The sequence below is a fragment of the Melospiza melodia genome, chromosome 9 (assembly GCF_035770615.1).
Source record: "Melospiza melodia melodia isolate bMelMel2 chromosome 9, bMelMel2.pri, whole genome shotgun sequence".
In the NCBI taxonomy this organism is placed as follows: Eukaryota; Metazoa; Chordata; class Aves; order Passeriformes; family Passerellidae; genus Melospiza; species Melospiza melodia.
Genome location: NC_086202.1, coordinates 2,271,508 through 2,286,744, shown reverse-complemented (window position 1 = coordinate 2,286,744; position 15,237 = coordinate 2,271,508). Strand labels below are relative to the sequence as shown.

At 45.7% G+C, this 15,237-nt stretch overlaps 1 protein-coding gene across 7 annotated transcripts in view; it reads left to right on the top strand.

Moving 5' to 3' along the window:
* The window catches only part of PTPRE (protein tyrosine phosphatase receptor type E), a 94,123-nt gene that overhangs the window by 33,431 nt on the left and 45,455 nt on the right, over positions 1–15,237 (top strand). Inside the window, exon 1 of one of the 7 annotated variants that reach the window (XM_063162993.1) lies at positions 2,656–2,792. The exons of the other annotated variants lie outside the window; for them this stretch is intronic. The gene's annotated coding sequence lies outside the window, so the exon portion shown is untranslated. Of the gene's footprint in view, positions 1–2,655; positions 2,793–15,237 lie in introns of those variants that run through there. 7 annotated transcript variants of the gene reach the window in all.

Sequence of the window (15,237 nt, the reverse complement as noted above, 5' to 3'; positions counted from 1 at the left end):
ACTTGAGCATATGTTTGCTGTCAGCTTGGCTTGCAGAGGAAAACCTTCATGTTCCAAACCAACCAACTCCTGTGGGCTCTGTATATTCAGGAGGGGCTGTAGCAGCCCTCAGAGCTTTGTCTGCAGCACAATTCCTGTTTCCCTGCTGCTCCTTCAGCTCCTTCAGGATTTTTCCCATACCATTTGTTACACCCCTTGATTATCTGCTTATACAGTAAATTTCTAATTAGTGATTGGATTATTTGGATTAGTGCTGTGCTACCTGGCTGATGTGTAATGATGTCTCTGAGGTGCAGGAGTCAGGAGCACAGGGGGGGTTATGCCCGAGCCCCGCCAGGCGTCTGCTCATCGCGCTGACAGTGCTGATGTGCAGGATAACCTAAAAACACACTTTGAACCAGCTTCAGCTGAATTGACGTGACCTCCTTTCTTCACCCTGTGATCAGTACAAGGCAAGGAGGCAGCTTTAGTTGGAGATTTGTGTTTTCAGGCTGCCCAGCCCCCTCAGGGTTGTGTTTGGAGGGCGCTGTGGTGAACAGGCCTCTGTCGTGCTGGGCCGGGGGATGCTGCAAACACTTCATTGGGGATTTATAATTAGCTTTCAAATGGGATCATTAAGTGGGGAAAGACCACAGAAAGACAAAAAATCCAGCTAAAGACCTCCAAAACCATCAAGTCCAGCTTTCAGCTGAATCCCACCATGTCAACTCAACAATCAAAGTGCCACCTTCAGTGGTACCTTGGACACCTCCAGGGATGGGGACTCCAAACCTGCCTGGGCAGCTCCTTCCAGGGTTCAACAGCCCTTTCCATGGAGAAATTCCTGCTGTGCCCACCCTGAGCTGCCCTGGCCCAGCCTGAGGCCGTTCCCTCTGCTCCCGTCCCTGTTCCCCCGGCTGTGCCCTCCTGGCAGGAGCTGTGCAGAGCCACGAGGGCCCCTGAGCCTCCTTTGCTCCAGGTGAGCCCTGCCCAGCTCCTCAGGGATTCTGCAGCCCCTGCCCAGCTCCTCAGGGATTCTGCAGCCCCTGCCCAGCTCCTCAGGGATTCTGCAGCCCCTGCCCAGCTCCTCAGGGATTCTGCAGCCCCTGCCCAGCTCCCTCAGGGATTCTGCAGCCCCTGCCCAGCTCCTCAGGGATTCTGCAGCCCCTGCCCATCTCCCTCAGGGATTCTGCAGCCCCTGCCCAGCTCCTCAGGGATTCTCCAGCTCCTTCCTAATGTCTTGTGCAACCTGCCCCAGAGCAGAGGCTGGGCAGAGTTCCAGAATAAAGCAGGGGTTTATTCAAAGCATCTCCTCCATGGCTGCACCTTGGGCAGCACCAGAGCCCAGCCAGGGCTGCACCCAAGATGAACCAAAATGGCCCCAAAATGCACGGCCGGGCACGGGCTCTGTCCCTGGGATCAGTTCTGCTCCATTTGCACCTTGCAGTTCATTGTCCCATTCCAGCTTTAGCCCAGGCAGTCCCACCCTGCTTGTTTTTCTCTCTGCAGCCCACGGTGTTTGTGCTCCTGGGCTGAGATTTGGGTCATTTGTCCTTGGTGCCCAGCTGGAGCAGGAATTGTTTTGTGTCCCTGCTCTGTGCACAGAGCTCAGCATCCCTGATGTGAGCCCAGCCCCACACACTAAAGCAGCACAGAATGTGAAACATAGAAAAGCTGAACCTGAGGCACCATTCCCAGCTCTGTCCCTTCCCTGCATGTGCTCCAGCCCCTCAAAGTTCTTTTTTTGTGACCCAAAGCTGCCCCCAGGACTGGAGGTGCCTCCACAGTGCCCTGGGTCTCAGGACTTCCCTGGGGTCCTGATTTCTCATTTTTATGAAAGAAAGAGAACAAAATGAAACCCATGGCTTGTTGGGGAATTTCTGGCTTGTTGGGGGCTTCTAGATTTGCTTGTGGGGTTTTGTTTTGAGTTTCAACTTCTTAAGCATGCCTTGGCATGCAGTTATTATAAGTTTGGCATCAGGAAGAGTTGAAGTTAATGCTTAGTCTGCCCTTCCTTTGTTTAAGAATGGATTTTTTATTGAATTATATTTTTATTTTAGTCTGGTTGCAGCTCTGCCACATCTGTGTTCCAGACTTTCTCAGCAACACAACCAAAGGGCAGTGGACGTTTCTCTATTGGTCAGGTGCTGGTGCTTCAAACTTGGAGAAATAATTGGGATTAAGCCAAAAAATGTAGAAGAAATGGTGCATTAATTGCATTTATAAAGCTATTAAGTGCAAGATTTAAAAAGTCTGTTGCAGTCCTCAGTTTTGTGTTCAGTCCCTATGAAAGGTGTGTATGAGGGGGATATAAAATCACAACACTTTGAGTCTTTCTGGGAAGTTCACAGTTTTTGTGCTGTATTTTACAATGCTGGAGGAAATATCTGTGCATCCCATCATTTCCTCCATGTGATATCCCTGCTTTTAATATTGGGCTCCTTGGCCAGCCCTCATAGTACCACTTTTCTCTATTTCTTTATCGAGAAATCTCTGAAATTGGTTTTGGTCTTCCTTTGCTCAGGAAGTTTTCAAACTATCTAAGGGAACTCGAACCCATGTAAATAAAAGTGGGGAATTTGATAATTGCAAAAGCTGCGTGCTGTGACTCACAGCTTATTTTGCATAGAATTACCATTTCTTTTCCTCCAGAGCTGAGAAACTGAACTGTGGAAGGAAATACCATCTGATGCTGCATATGGCATTTTAATAACACCTATTTCACATGGCTTCTGCTTAGCCAAGCCCAGCAGCGTGAAATGGAGAGCTGGGGAGGTGTATTAGAATTTCCAATGGAAAGTCAAGCTTGCTTGGTAAGCTAGATCATGATTTTGGTTTATTTGATTTATTTTTATGTAGTTTTATTTATTTTAAGAGGAATGAGTCCTGTGCAAGCGGGGAACTGTTCCTTGTGGTTATTCAAACCCACATCCAAACCTTTTTAGGTATTAAAGGCCCTTAAAGCTCCAGTAAAACTTTCCAAAGTATCAAAGTGCCAGAATTCAGATCTAAGAGGATTGTCCAAGGCCAGGTTGGACACTGGGGCTTGGAGCACCCTGAGATGGTGGAATCATCCCTGCCCATGGCAGGATGAGCTCTAAAATCCCTCCCAACCCAACCCATTCCATGATTTTTACCCTTCCACAACTGCATTTATACTTTATTTGAGAACTTGATGTGGTGGTTCCCACCTGTGCTCTTTAGAAGTAACTATGAACCAGTTATAAATGGTGGATATTGTGAATTTATCTGTGGGAAAAGCACTTTTCTCACAGACACTTTGGACTTTGAGGGAACTTGTGGAAATATTTTTAGCCCTCTACATGTTTTGGGAAGTTCTGCTTTTGCTGTGGTGTCTAAAAAGAGTTTCCAAGATTTACTGTGAGTTCAGGAAGATAAGGAGCAATCATGACTCAGGAAAACACATGAATTTTTTCTTGTGTGTAACTTTAGCATTAATTTTCAAGAACTATATTTAAATTATATATATTTAATTAAAGCTGCCTTTCAGAAGGTGAAGAAGTTGGAATTGGCAACAAAGCCCTGACCCCCACCATGATGAACTTTTGAAACCTGTGGTGGTTTTCCTCTGTTTGTTTATCCATGGCAATAACCTGACAGAGGGATCAATCAGCTCCCTGTGCCTTTCCTTCCTGACTAAGTGGAGAATTTGTTGGGTTTTTTTCATGAATCTGCAGATAAAATAACTATTGAATTTCATCATTTTGATCATTCAGACCTCTTCTTTTGAAAATTGCTGGATGGCAGTGGTGGAGTTTCCACTTTCCAGTATGACCAGGGTTTGAAATGACATTTTTACCCCAGTTAACATCAAACCAGAACATTCCCAGCTGATCCTCAGCATTTCTGGGAGTTCTCTGTGAGTTTGCAGTGGAGTCCCCAGATCTGGGATTATCACATTAGTGATGCCCCTATAAAATACATGTCTGAATCAGCCCTAAAGAAGACTTAAAGATCATTTAAATGCTTTTTGGCTTCAATTTCTGAGGGCTTTGCTGGGTTTGCATGGAGAATTCCAATAAATATGTATTGGCTTTATTAGCTGCATTAAACACAGGCATGGGAAGGGATTGTAATCCTTGGGTTTACAAGAAGGGAAAAGTATTACAGACTTAGCTCTTCCATTGCCAGGGGCTCCAGGCTTTCCTTAAAGTTGATTTAAATGTTGAATGTAGGAAATCTCTATATTTTTGCTATTTTTGAGGCATTTCGGCAGATCCATTCAAAAATTCTGCCTTGCTGCAGAATTTTATATTTTATATATTTTATATTTTATTTTCTGTTTTGTAGTTTTCCCTGAAGTTACTCACAATTAAAATAATATAGTGAAGCAATTGCAATGTGGTTGCAATGGAATAATTTGAGTACTGGATATTTACCCTGTGGGGGCTGCAGAGCTGTTCTGTAATGCAAATGGATATGAAATATTGGTTTTTCCTGTTCCAAATGACCACATGGTTAACATCAAACCAGAACATTTCCAGCTGATCCTGAGCATTTCTGGGAATTCTCTGAGAGTTTGCAGTGGAGTCCCCAGAGTCTGGGATTATCATATTATGACAGGATGCTCCGAGATTCACTTTCCTTGGAAAGCAACAGATTCCCTGAATCAAAGTTTTTGTCCTCGTTTCAAATGGAATCTCTTCCTTTTTCCCATCTTTCATTGGTGCCTTGCTTCTCTTGTCTGTATTCTGCTTTATTACCCAATAAAAATTGGCTTACTTTCAGCTAAACAATATAGTTCATGTTGATTAAAAGGAATTAAAGATTACAGCAGTAGAAAGACAACTAAAAATCTTGGGAATGTCCCAGAAATGAGTGTTGAGACATCACGACAGTGTTATTTACATATTTCTATGTAAATAACTGCTTTGACAGCTATTTACATAGAAAATTTGCTGTTTTCTAAGTAGTTTTCATTGTGAGGAAGAAACGAGCCATAAAGTTCTACTTTCAGATCCATTTGTGTGTTTTAGGAATGACACACGAACGTTCTCCTTTTCCAGGGGCTGTTCTGATCTCTTTTCACGGTTTTGTTTTGATGTTGGTCAAAACATCAGTGCTCTGGATGGAACCATGGAATCCCAGAATGGTTGGGGTTGGAAGAGACCTTAAACCCCTCAAACCCCATCCCATTCCACCCCTGCCATGGCAGGGACACCTTCACTGTGCCAGGGTTCTCCAGCCTTGGAAACTTCCAGAGTTCAGGGGCAGCCACATCTTCTCTGTGCCAGGGCCTCCCCAGCCTCCCAGAGGAGAATTTTTTGGGATTAATTCTGTGCTTTGAAGCACTAATCCCTGCCTTCTGAGGCGATGCGTTGGAATTACTGAAGTGATAAATTTTTTTGCTTGGAATAATCTATTTAGCTGCTGAAATGCCAAGAGAGCTAAATTAAGCTGAAAATTAGTCATTTATCTCCCCAAAAGTGTTGGAGCCAAGTGCCATGGATTCAGTTTTAGGAGAGGGATCGAAGCTTCACTTGAGCAGGTCAGTGTGTGCATCTCATTGTTATTCAGCTGTGGGAGCCAAGGGGATATAAATATCCAGGAAGGAAAACAGAAGGTCAAGTGTAAACCTCTCACATCAAAGGAGGCCATTCAGCATCTCCCAGCCTTCACTCTGCTGCTCTCTGAAGGGAAAAACATTTCTTTTTTTCCTTTCCTAATGCAAATAAACCAACCTAAACTCAAAATCTGTCAGTTTAGTGGGGCTAGGAATAGTAAAAGGTGGGAGTTGGGAAATGTGTGGATGGAGTGTCAGGGATGCAGGGCTGGTGCAGCCCAGGGCCAGGAGCAGTGACTGACACTGAATCCTCATGCCACGTTTTCCTGGGAAGTGTTTTTGAGCTGTCCTCTGCTGCAGCTGGAAATGTGAGTGAGAATGTGCTGTGTTTAATGTGGCTTTTTTTCCCCCTGCAGATAATATTTCCAAGGAAACTCAAAATGTTGTGACACTCGGCAAGTTAGAACTGCAGCAGAAAGAGTTTATTTTCTAAATATAGTGCTGGTATTTAATTTATCATTCTCTCCTCTTCTTTGGGGCAAGAAAAGCTCCCTCTCCTCGAGTTTCTGAGCTGCTGAATCTGGCTCTGGAGTGTGTGGGCAGCAGTGGAAGTCATTTGGAGGTTTGCAGGTTGTACATAAGTTTTCCAAGCTGTTCTCCTGCCCCGCTCAAATCCAGTGGGATCCTGAGCCTGGCCCCAGCAGCAAACTGGGAGGGAGCTGGTAAATCTGCTAAACCTGGGGGAGCATGGAGAATGCCAATGGGAATGTGCTAAATCCTGCTTTAGGGGAGGAATCCTGCCTGCAGGGATGTCCCTGCACTTTGAAATCTGCTCCAGGACCCGGCTTGGGAAAGCAGGACTGACTTTGTGGAGACTTGGCTTTAGCCCTGTGTCCTTTAGCCCATTGGTGCTTTAAACCTCATTTTTTTTAGGAGGAGCTCTTGCAGAAATGATTTGGCATTTCAAGTTTGGCTGTGTCTATGCAAATATTCCTGATGGCTCTTCCTGGCTTTCTTGTCAACAGATTGATGCGTTTCAGACAATTTGCACCCTTTGGCCCAATTTCATTCTTTAGGGAGGTTTAACCTCATAGGATAAACATTGAATGGTTAAAAGTAAGAGGTGAAAAATGAACATTTTGGAAAGAGGCTTAGAATGGATGAAATTTCTCTGCTGGTGAACCTGGAAAAGGTTGTGCAGTAATCTCATGGTGTTATGGGAGTATTTCCACACCTGCGAGGTTCCTGGGGCCAAATCAGATCTCCCAAACACAACATTTATGGCACAGATGGGGTTTTGAGCAGCAGTGAGTGACATGGATCGTGGTGGCCAGCCTGGAGAGGAGAAGGTTCTGTGGAGCCCTCCCAGCACCTGCCAGGATCTGGAGGGAACACGAGGAGTCAGGGAGAGACTGTGCATCAGGAACTGTAGCTGTGGGATAAGGAATCATGGGTTCAGGATGGAAGAGGGGGAATTTGGGTGAGATAATGGGCAGCCCTGGCACTGGTGCCCAGAGCAGCTGTGGCTGCCCCTGGATCCCTGGCAGTGCCCAAGGCCAGGCTGGACACTGGGGCAGCCTGGGACAGTGGGAGATGTCCCTGCCATGGCTGGGGTGGATCCAGGTAATCCTTAACACCCCTCCAGCCCAAAACATTTAATAATTGTATTTCCTTTCAGGTTTTCAAATATCAAAGCTGGCCAGAGAACCTATTTCAGTATTGAAGGTTGCTGTTTATATTTTAGTGTGACTGAAGGAAGAAAAACTCTGCTGCAGTTCTTCATCAGAGCCATCAGAACCAAACCAGTCCTGCCCTTGGCTGCCTGATCTGATGATCCACATTCTCCACCCCAGAGGGATTCCTGGGTTTGGAGTCAGTGGCACAGATTTTGGGGAAGGAGGGGAAATCATTGACCTATAAATATGTGTTTATCTGAGAACTGCTCCTTTAAAGGAGGGTTTTAATCTCAATCTAAATGATCGAAAATGATCTTAATCTAAGTGATCTAAATGGAGATTCCTCTCAATCAGCAGCAGGTTTGGAGCTCTCCAAGGTTACAGGACCCAGTAAATTGGCAGGGATTTTTTGTGCTTTATTATGTGTTTATGGCACAGTTTCAGCTTATTACTGGTTTGATTGTTTATATATTTTAATAGAAATTAATGTGAAGGTATGGAGTAGATCTGATGTTGGACTGATATCAGACTTTTAATCAGATTTTCATTAATATTTTGGTGGGGTTTTTTTGCTGTAACAATTCAGATTTCCTTAACACTCAGGCGTACCACACACAGGAGCATTTTTCATTACTCAAGCCACTCTGTCAATAATTTCTCCACGCTGTGAACAGACACTTCTTGTTTTCTGCTGTTCTCACGTTTGTAAGTGGCATCTCTAATGCACTAAAGTGGCTGCAAGGGTCCTCTCTGGGGTCTATTTTAGCTTTTTTCCACTTGAACTGCCTTGCAGCTGCCTGCCAGCCTCTCTGTGCACTGCTCCTGTTACCTGCCCATCCCCAGGGACCCCCGAGGCTGCTGCTGGTGCTTTGGACAAGAAATGGTGATGGCTGTGTGTGCAAAATCCTTGTTCCTTCTGCACAATCACAGCAGCCAGACACTGGGATGTCAGCTGGGGACTCCATCCTTGCTGTCCCTGAGCTCTTTGTCACACAGGGTGTGGCTTTAGGTGTTGTTAGTGAAGAATTTATAAGGATGAAAATCAAATTCAAGGACAGTTTAGTCAATTTTTATTCCCTGTGAAGAATTTTCCAGATATCAGGGATGATCAGAGGTTCATTTTGGAGGCAGAAAAGCTTTTTTCCAGAAAGAGAACTGAGTGGAAAGGAGCAGAGGACTGGGCAAGGCAGAAAGCCTGCCTGTCACAAGGCATCCTGTCATCCTGCTGAGGTGTGGAGAACAGGGGTATTTTTGGGGACAGAAGTTTTGTGCTGTCACATCAAGGAGAAAATGAAAAAAAATCACATTTTTATGGGAAGTTTTCTGTGAACTTGCTGAAGAAACCATGAGCTTGCTGTGCTCACACATAGCAGGAGGCCCAACACTAATTTTTGCTTCTCTAATAACTCTAGCTGCCAATACAGCTTGTGTTGTACTACTCAAGCTTTGTTCTAATTAATTACTAATTGTTCAGTTCCTGCAGATCAGAGCCTGGGGCTGTTGTCATTGACAGCTGGGATGCTCAGGTGGTGATTACTGAGTTTTCAGAGAGGAAAAAACCAAAGTTTAATCATGTTCCAGTAATGAAATTTATGTTTTCATTCAGAAGGAATAAAAGAGACATTAGCTAGAAGTTAGGGAAAAATTCCCTGTGTTTCTTGGTGCTTCAGCCTTTTTCTGCCTAAAGTGTGCAGCACTGGGAGCAACTTAATTATTGGAGGCAAATGAATCTCTCTGAGTTTGTCTCACAGCTGAGAATGGAAATATTTTTTTCCAAATAACAGAGTTTAATGTTCAGTGTAAGATGGGCAGGGGCATCATTACACACTTGGAATTTCTATATTAAATCGTGGAATAGTTTGGGTGGGAAGAATCTTAAAATCATCCATTCCACCCCCTGCCATGGGCAGGGTCACCTTCCACTATCCCAGGCTGCTCCAAGCCCCATCCAAGCTGGCCTGGGGAACTTTTATATTTTTAAAATACATTTTAAAAAACCCATTAAAATGCTGTAATTTTGGATTTATTGATCAGGTGGGTCTTGCTTGAGAACAGTAGCACAAAATCATTGATCTTCCAGCTTTTTTAAGTACTAAGTGAATAAGTCTGGGTTGTTATTTCTAAAATAACATCCAGACAGATGGCACCTTACCTCTGTTCAGGGCCTCTGTGTGACCTGTGGCTCTGGTCACGTTCCATCACTTTGATCCTGAGGATGGAAATGCCACCCCTGTGTTTGTTCCAGAGGGAAATCCCCTTTTCCCCCAGCCTAGTCTTTGAGCAGGATGGCTGTTCCTCTGCTGGGAGTGGATGTGCAACACCAGATTCCTCAGCAGGTGGAAATTAAAGGATTTTTTTTCAGCCACTGTTGTCAGAGCCCCATGAGCTGTTGCTCCAGAAACTCTTGGAATCAGAAAAATAATGGGACATATCAAATATAATCACATAATTCCCTTTTAATAGGGAAAAAAGTAGTTCTGCAGTATTTTAGAAGCTTTAGAAGCTTCTGATGGATATTACAACAATTCTATTACCCAGCCAGAGCATTGCTGTGCTTGGTGGTGAATTAAACAAAAAATATCTATCTGGAAGCCTTCGGTTTTGTTTTGAGCCATTGCCTGTACTAGAATAATGAAAAAGCATGAAAGTGGAAGCATTATTTGAGAGAAAATCGCTGCCTTGCAAGGCCAGAGGCTAAGAGAGCACAGCCCTGGGTTGGTGGAGATGAGGATTGCACAGGGGAGCCTGGGATGGGAAAGGGCCAGACTTGGAGGGGAGCTGGCAATTAACACCAAGAAACTCAAAGGGGCAAGAGGAACCACTGGAGAGTAATTTTTTCCAGGTTTTGCTTGTTTGGGTTTTTTAAAATCTCATTTTGATGGGTTTTGCAACATCTCTCAAACTTTCATTTTGTGTTTCGGACATGCTGCCACTGTAATTTATTTGATTTCTATCTGGATTAGTTATGTGGTCCCAAACAAAGAAGGGAGGTGGTTAATGGCTTGTTGGGGATGTGTGTGTTCTTTTATTGGGGAGTTTGATCTGTTTGCTTTTGGGGCTTTTTATCCCCCACATGAATTCTTCCTGTCTGATCAGGGCCTCTTCAGGCTGAGGTGTAATCCAGGGGTGTGCACACAGAGTGGGGCAGGGGACAGAGCATGAGAGATGCTCACACTTTGGATTTCACCTCAGAGAATGATGAAATCCCAGGGTGGTTTGGGTTGGAAGGAGCTTAAAATGCCATCCAGTGGCAGGGCAGGGACACCTCCCACTGTCCCAGGTGCTCCAGCCTGGCCTTTGGCACTGCCAGGGACCCAGGGGCAGCCCCAGCTGCTCTGGGCACCTGTGCCAGGGCCTCCCACCCTCACAATTCCTTCCCAAAATCCCATCCATCCCTGCCCTCTGGCACTGGGAAACCATCCCGCCAAGTGCAAACCTGATTTGGCTTTGGTGGGAACTGGGGAAGAGCCCCCACTTCCAGCTGGGACCTGAAGGGGTGGCAAATCATTATTTCAACTCACCAGGAGCCTTTGCTCTGTGAATGTCATTGATTCAAGGAATGGACGTGAATCTGTCACTGCTTGGGGCTGTGAAAGTGGGATGTTGCTGATGATGGGTGGGAGCTGAGGTGGGCACAGGGTGTGGAGCTGTCAGTGCTTTGTGCAGCTCTGTGTCTGTTATCAGTGCCGCCATCAGGGATCCTTATCTTTTTGGGTAGATTTCAGCCCAGCTCTGTCTCTGGTGTCAGAACCATGTATCTGAAATGGTGTTCAGCTGTCTTGTGACTTGCAGGTGATACCAAGCAACTTTTTTAAATTTTCAGCTCCATTTTTAAGCTTAATTTTACCAGAAGTCAACTTTTTTAAATTTTCAGCTCCATTTTTAAGCTTAATTTTACCAGAAGTGGCACCAACTTGAGAAATGCTTTATTGATTTTTCTGAGCTGAATATAAAACTATATTTAAAGCTTATTGTTTATAGCATGCAGCTGATGCTAAAGAGTGAATGGAGTGCAGGAGTTTTAAATGGAGATTACAGCATTTAAGTTGGAAAATGTGGCCACCATAAGGAATTTTGAATGAAATATGGGTGATCTAAATGTAAGTTGGAGAATTTGGCCACCATAATGAATTTTGAATGGAATACAGGTGATCTAAATGGGGATCCCAACATTTAAGATGGAGAATGTGGCCACCACAGTGAATTTTGAATGGAATACACTTGATCTAAATGGGGATCCCAACATTTTAAGTTGGAAAACGTGGCCACCATAATGAATTTTGAATGAAATGTGGGTGATCTAAATGAAAGTTGGAGAATGTGGCCACCATAATTAATTTTGAATGGAATACAGGTGATCTAAATGGAGATCCCAGCATTTAGGATGGAGAATATGGAATTCACCTAATTGAATTTTGAATGGAATATGGGTGATCTAAATGTAAGTTGGAGAATGTGGCCACCATATGGAAAACAGGTGTTATAAATGGAATTCCAACATTTAAGTCGTGTCTTCCAGCCCTGCCCCTCACTCCTTCATTTTCCAGCTGATTTTTGGCTACTTGGTTTCCCAGCCTCCCCTATCTCAAGTAGGATTCATCCCCAAAATGATGACAGTAATTTGGTTTTCTCGTTCAATATATTTCCACTTCTCCAAATTTAGGGCAAGCTAAAAGTTTGAGAAGTCTCCAGACTTTAAAAGATGCTCCAAAACCTCAGCTCAGACTGACACTGTTTCATTGAGTTTTCTTGAATTTTTCCAGCTCAGAAGTGATCTGAGCCAAAATGATGGAAAATGTAATGCAGTCCCCTAGAGGTGTGGTGAATTCCCTCAAAATCTAAATTACAGGAGGGGGTGCAGTTCTTGCTGCATTTATTCTCCCCCAACTGCTGCAGAAACATCGTCACCAAAGTAATTTTTCTCTCCAGTGGCTTTTTCAGCATGTGTCAGCATTTTCCTCTTGGGCTTTTATTGTTGATGCTGTTCCTCTTTTATGATAGGAATTCTTTTCCAGACTTGAGCAAAGAAAAAATCTCCCCCCTGCCAGGAAACCCTAACCCTGTGTTATGCATGAAAAGTTGCAGATGGTTTATTCAGGGGGGATTTGATTTTTCTCACTGCAGAGCAAGGGCTCCTCTCCATGCTTTCAGCAGTGTCTGTGAAACTGGGAATGGGAGAATTCCAGGGATGCAGGGCAGTTCCAGGGATGCAGGGGGATTCCAGGGATGCAGGGCAGTTCCAGGGATGCAGGGCAGTTCCAGGGATGCAGGGCAGTTCCAGGGATGCAGGGGAATTCCAGGGATGCAGGGCAGTTCCAGGGATGCAGGGCAGTTCCAGGGATGCAGGGGAGTTCCAGGGATGCAGGGCAGTTCCAGGGATGCAGGGCAGTTCCAGGGATGCAGGGCAGTTCCAGGGATGCAGGGCAGTTCCAGGGATGCAGGGCAGTTCCAGGGATGCAGGGGAGTTCCAGGGATGCAGGGCAGTTCCAGGGATGCAGGGCAGTTCCAGGGATGCAGGGCAGTTCCAGGGATGCAGGGCAGTTCCAGGGATGCAGGGCAGTTCCAGGGATGCAGGGGAGTTCCAGGGATGCAGGGGAGTTCCAGGGATGCAGAGGAGTTCCAGGGATGCAGAGGAGTTCCAGGGATGCAGAGGAGTTCCAGGGATGCAGAGGAATTCCAGGGATGCTGGGGAATTCCAGGGATGCAGGCACTCATCATTCCTGCAGTTCCTGTGCAGGAAATGCAGTGCCTGCATCCCCAGGATTTGATGCAGGCTCCCAGAGCTGCAGGCTTGGCTTTTACTTTTCTAATAACTCCCAGGCTTGCTGGTTTAATTTTAATAGTAAATGCAGTTTCTATTTATGTGCTGAGACTCCAGGCTGTAAAGAACTTGCCTATCCCTAGAAACCTGCATGGGTAATGATCTTTTTTAGAGATAAATGCCTTATTAACATGCCTGGGACTTAATAATGGATGAGAAAATCAGATGCATTTCATGTCCCAGAGCCAGATTTAGAATTAAAGCTGGTGCTGTTGATGCCATAAGTTAGTTCTGGGGAGTAAATATATATCTGCTAACTTTGGGAATGTCAGAGGAAAAGAGGAATAGCGAGCACTGGTGGCAGGTGCTAAATCTGTACCAGCACGGGCTGGTGCTGCAGGAGCAGGGAGCTGCTGTCTGTGCCCACAGCAGCCATTCCAAATAAATAATTGGAATATCAGCCTTTTGATGAATGCTCAGCCAGCAACTCCTGGAAAAACAGCTGTTGCCCTGAATCCCTGCTGGCGTTTGCACAGGCTGCTGTTGGGACACAGCCCCAGGCAGGGAACAGGTGTTCACTTCAACATCTGGCAGCATTTGCTTCATTAGCTCTGTAATTGTTTTGTACTTGTTTGATTTCCCTGCTGGTCAGTGGGAAGGGCTTGGAAGAGGCAGGTTTGCAGCAGGAGCTCGTGGCTGTGCTGTCAGGAACCTTTTTGCTGTGACTGCTGCTGCTCCCAGGGGGCTCTGGGGAGGATCAATGTTCTGGGGTAGCTTTTGTTGGAGTTTTAGTGTTGCTTTGTGAAAAATTGGAGAGAGACTTGTACATGTATAGAAATACAGAAATACACATAAATAAGCAGACACTTGCTAAGAGGAAACTGCAGGGGTAAAAAGCTACAAAGGCTATGGATTTTTCCTGGTGTAAACTCTATTTTGTGCTGGTTTGAAGCCGATGCTTCCTGAGAGCCCCTGGGATGTACAGAGTGAGCAGGGTCCTGTGCTCACCTCACGAGATCCGTGGCTCAGTCTGAACATCAAGAGCTGTTGTTTGGCTTTAAAAATAATCCCCAAAGTGACTTTTATCGTGTTTGGAAGGATTCTGGTTCGTCTTTTTGTCAGTGTGTGGATGCAGCTGGCTCAGTGTGAGGGAGCTGTATCCAGACACCTCCAGAGAGGGGGATTTTGTGACTTTCCTGGGATGCTTTGGGGACTGTTTGGTGACAGTCACTCCTGCCTGGCTGCCAGCTCAGGATGTGGATGGGCCACGTGGGCCAGGCCATGACAGGAGCTGAGAAAAAGATTGAGCAGGGCTGTGGAAATACTCTGAGCTTAAAGAAAGGGGGAACCTGGGGGTGGAGGCTCAAGGAATAATGTAAGGTATTACTTCAGCTGGAAGAGGAGATCCTGTCTGTCTGTCTGTCTGTGTGTCTGACATCAACAAGATGCCATCAGACCCACAAGGAGGCAGTGAAAGGACAGTCCCTGGAAGCAGAGGTGTGGCACTGCAGACCCCAGGGAGGGTCCTGCCCTGCTGTCCCCCCAGAGCTGCTGCTCTGCTGTCCCTTGCCCATCCCAGTTTTGGCACCCCAGTTTTGCTGTATCAGCCATGGGTTGGGCCGTGCCTGTGAGTTTGATCATTAAACTGGTTCAGATTTCAGGGAAAAGTGAATTTTGCTTGCTCCTCCCCCTCGTTTGCAGGGTGATGTGTGGGTGTGTTGGTGTGGGAGACAAAAGGAATGAGAATGTGCAAACCCTTTGTGCTCTAGAGCAGCTGATCCCTGAGTGCTGGGAGCAGCAGCAGCCTCAGAAACCTGGAACAGGTTGGGTTGGAAGGGACCTTTACAGGCCACCTAATGCAGCCCCCTGATGAGCAGGGACATGGAACCACAGAATCATTTAAATTGGGAAGAGTTTGAGATCATCAAAATGATGATCCTGCTCCAATCCTGTCCAAGCTGGCCTTAGGCACTCTAGGCAACCTGTGCCATGGCCTCAGCACCTTATCACCAAAAGCTTTGTCCTTTGGCAGCTCCATGGCCAGGGAAGCTGCTGGAGGAAAGTCTCAGCACTGCAGAGGTGAGGAGAGGAATTAGAACCCTGGAAACAGTAGTGCCATCCCTGCTTCTGCAGTCACACAGCTAAAAATCTGTGTTGCTGTGCTTGGGAAGCAGCTGAAGGCTTACAAGCAAGAACTTTTGCAGCTTAAGGGACAAAGAGACATGTGAACTCCATAAGGACACAGGGAAGAGGAGAGGGGCATGGCTAGGTTCCCTGAAGCTACAGATCTGGGAATT